Below are 4,223 nucleotides of genomic sequence, written 5' to 3'. Positions count from 1 at the left end.
AATCCATCTCTGAGATTGAGGCAGAAGAGAAGTGCAAACATGATTCGCTTGTCTCTAATCTGGCTAACACAATCTAGGCCAAACACAGGAGCCTCAAGGAGATAGATGACAAATGCAACGAAACTTCCATGTGCCTAAGCAATGTGATGATGCAAAGACATTCAATGATCCACTAATATGATGAAGGTACATATTTTTTCCTACAGATATTAGAATTTCTATGTCTCCTGCTATTACAATTATAACAAACACTTTGCTATATACTACAGACCTATAAAGGATGGGTTAACGGCGGTGGCGGCGGTTGTCATTGTATGGCGGAGATGGGTGGTAGCGCCTGCGGAGATGGTGAAGATAGTTTGGGCGGTATCATGACAGTGGTAGTGAAGATGTGAAGGGGTTGTGAAAATGTCAATACTACATGATGATATAACCCCAAAGAGCTCAAGGCCTCAAATACCACAAGTCATGTTCATAAAGAGAGGAGCGTCGGAAAAGGTTGAAGAGAAGATCTCAAGAACGATCTCCTTCGCTTTTAAAGTGGATTGGAGGATACTCAGGTCGCAGCATCAGTTTCCTGCTCTCTTTGACTCTCCGCTTTGATATGGGGGCACTTGATATAGCTTTGTCCATGCCCATTCTATAATGACAATTAAAACGAGTAATAGTTACTTGGATATACTTTCAAAGCAATAGTTTATCCAAATACACGAGATTCTCAATTCACTAATCAAGAAAACTCCGAAGAGTAACTTGTCATGACATGTTAATGCAACCACAACTAGGGAATCAGTGAAAAACTAAAAAAGAAAAGTAGAATGCTGGAGTTGGAGATACTTATGATAATATAATGTAAATCCAACCTCGTATTATAAAACTTTTGCAAGAGCTTGAAGTAGGAAGCAAGGAAGATTGGAGATAATTATGACAATATAATGTAAATCCAACCTCGTATTATAAAACTTTTGCAAAAGCTTGAAGTAGGAAGCAAGGAAGATTATGAGAATTAGGACTTGTAATTTAGTATTCTGGTAAAGAAAAGCACGCCAGTGTACATGCTCATTAACATAAACATCAACATCTATTGACTAACAATGCTAAAAAAGAAGTATTAAAGAACATGTTGTAAAGAGCAAAACTTTATTGATTCCAATGGTATTTACGGAAAAAGAAGGGACTAGCTAGCGGAAGTTGTTCAAACACTAAAAGGTACCTAAAAGATAGATCCAACAAACTATGATGTAGCGTTTCTGCTCATTTATTCTAGATCAATGAACCAGCCCTCAAGAACCAAAAACATGAACAAAAGAACTAATACTACTACATTAAACAAGTTATCTGTGATTGCATATTTATCAACTTTTTCTAGATCAATGAACCAGCTCCAAGAACCAAAAACATGAACAAAAGAACTAATACTACTAGATTAAACAAGTTCTCTATGATTACATAGTTATCTACTTTTCTTTAGCCTCGGTTGGAAGGAACATTAAGAGGATCTTTCCAACTCCCAAGTTCTACCAAGGGAAAGAGTAGAGACAACTTTGACAAATAGAATGTTTTTTATGTCAACTTCTGATACTACCAAATATGCCAGGTTTTCAAAAGAGTGATAAGAATTTACAACTGCTATAGTCTTGAGATGGAACTTGGAAGTATCTTATGTAACTTCTCATAACAATATTTTGTACACGTATATAGCAACTACAAGATATGGCATTAGATGGTAGTCTCTGCATATAATCTTCATGCATTGACATTTGGAATTCAGATATCAAGAATGCAACTTATTCTGTAAATTAAACAGCAAAAATGCACCCATGAATTTAAGCATGGAAATTGCAAGGCATAAGGCCTTCGGTTAATTAGCAGGAACATATCAGAGAACAAACTTTCATCTGGATAGTCAAGGTATTCCAAGAGAGAATCCCAATGTCCTCTTCTCCAGCTTATCTCCTTTATCTGATATCATATATATATATATACAAGAAAAGTGTAACTATGTCATACTCTACTTCTTTATCAATAAAAAATCTTTTATCTAGCAAAAAGTAATTATTTAAATACAAGAAATGGAAAAGAGCTAGCACCTCTAAAAAGATATAATAAACTATATTACTGCTTATCCCATCAGCCCAACATGTAACCGCAGGCTGATGACACATCAATTACAAAGGGTAAGTTCCAATTTATTAATGAGGAGAAGTGGAGAACTCCCAAAGGTTCAACATAGTACTTATAGCAAAAGTTTTACCAACTGAAAACTTAAAGCAGTTAGGAGTGAAACTGTAACAATGCTCTATGATTTAATACAACAATGATAAAAATTGAGAAGTAGGATTTTGTGAACCTCGTACAAAAACATTTTCTAGAATCAAAGGAAAATCCTAAGGAACCAAGTGCAAGAATGGTCCCTGAACAGATTTTCTGATAGACTGGACGGAGTCGTCACCGGCAAAGTCAATAACCAAAACACAATAGAGAGAGAAGAGGAAAAGCTATTTCAATATTCTATTCACAATCTCCCAATTACAAGCCCTAATTCCCCTGTTTATATAAGATGTAGCTAATTACAAAATAGTCCCTTGCCCATGTTGCAGGTCACGTGCTACTTCATTTTGGCTCATAACAGTTTTCTAATTTTTTCATGTTTGGTGGGTTATATTTTGGGAAATATTTTCTCTAGAAAAACAAGTTCTTTAAAAAATTAGAAAAATAACTTCGTTAATGGAAGCAGTGAAAACAAGTTTCATAAGTGACATTTCAAATTCTGTCTCTACTCCATCTACCCATCGCCCTCAAACCCCACCATCTCACCCTCATAATGTTTTGATAGATTACATATAGATGCTTTTGAAATAATTTTTTTTTTTTTTTTTTGCTTACTAAGCAAACACTAGAAAATAAGTAAGAAATTCACGTGTTTCCAAGAAAATACTTTCAGAAAAACATTCTCCATCATACCAAACACACCCTAACAGAAAGAGCAAATCATCCTTGGCCATTCCAAAAGGTTGGTAGTCAAAATCAAAATACAAAAAGATGAAGGAGAAGGGAAAAAAAAAATCAAACTAAATACCTTGGACTATGCAACCAATTCAGGATCCCAATGAAAGAAGATTGGATCTTAAATAGGCAGCTAAAAGGTTGACAATGAGAAGAAGCCCTAAAACAAAAAGATGAGAAGAAAAGAAAATTCAAACTACATACCTTGGAATATGCAACCAATGCAGGATCCCAATGAAAGAAGATTGAATCTTATATAGGTAGCCAAAAGGTTGACATTGAGAAGATGCCCTAAAACGAAAGTTTCTTTCCCATATTGCCCAATAGAACCTAAAACCCAAGCCCAACCTAATTAGAATTCAAAGAAAAAGGTTGACATTGAGAAGAAACCCTAAAGCAAAAGTTATCTTTCTCATATTGCCCAATAAAACCTAAAGCCTAAGCCCAACCTAACTTGAGGTTTTGTTATGAAAGTGGAGTCAATTAGGGTTTGTTTAGGTCATTCGAATTGAGATTGATTTAGGTGGAATTGGGGATTTAGTCAATTAGCCATGAATAAAGAAGTGCACGCGTATCGCACGTGCTACAGTGGGGCCAGCTCATTAATCCATGTGAATAAGTGATCAACGGCCACAATTAGAAGCAAATCAACGGTTGAGATCTATGCTGAGTTTGTTATGCTGAGTTGTTAAATAACAAAAATTGATAGCTAAGGAGGCAGTTATTGATCTGGTATTCTTCTTCCTCAATCTTTCTCTCTTCTTCGTCTTTCCCAATTTCTCTTCTCTCTGTAACCTAAATTCTCCATTACGGGAATCCATTGAAGCTCAAGAATCATCTTGGAGTTCTATTCTCACATTACCAATCATTTGTAACTGCAACCTGATTGGATATTAATAAATTTCTCAATTTTGCCTCAATTGTCAATTTCACCTTACAATTACATTTCACATTCTCGAGTCCATTACAGGTTTATTACAAGCATCTGTCATACGTCAGATCCTATTTGAATTGACTTATTTTAGGTATTTGTAAGCCAAAATAGTTTTTAAGCACTAATATAAGTGTTTGGATTGGCTTATTTTAAGTGCTTATTGGCTTTTAAGCTCTTTTTCTTTTTGTGATGCTTGAAAAAGATAAAAGGTGATTTTAAGCACTTACTTTTAGGCGAAAAAAATACAGAAATAAGTCAAAATCTGGATATTCCCAACTTACGG

At 35.0% G+C, this 4,223-nt stretch overlaps 1 long non-coding RNA gene across 1 annotated transcript; it reads right to left on the bottom strand.

Annotated features, from left to right (window-relative positions):
- Positions 1-460: 460 nt before the first annotated feature.
- On the bottom strand, positions 461-3,970 carry LOC132068885 (uncharacterized). Its single transcript, XR_009417562.1, has 3 exons — positions 3,080-3,970; positions 1,893-1,956; positions 461-640 (listed from the first exon to the last, which is right to left on the bottom strand). It is a non-coding gene; the product is annotated as an uncharacterized LOC132068885 (long non-coding RNA).
- Positions 3,971-4,223: the final 253 nt, after the last annotated feature.

The sequence above is a fragment of the Lycium ferocissimum genome, chromosome 1 (assembly GCF_029784015.1).
Source record: "Lycium ferocissimum isolate CSIRO_LF1 chromosome 1, AGI_CSIRO_Lferr_CH_V1, whole genome shotgun sequence".
NCBI classification, from domain to species: Eukaryota; Viridiplantae; Streptophyta; class Magnoliopsida; order Solanales; family Solanaceae; genus Lycium; species Lycium ferocissimum.
Note: the sequence above shows the minus strand (reverse complement) of the source record. Positions and strands in the feature narration are given on the sequence as shown.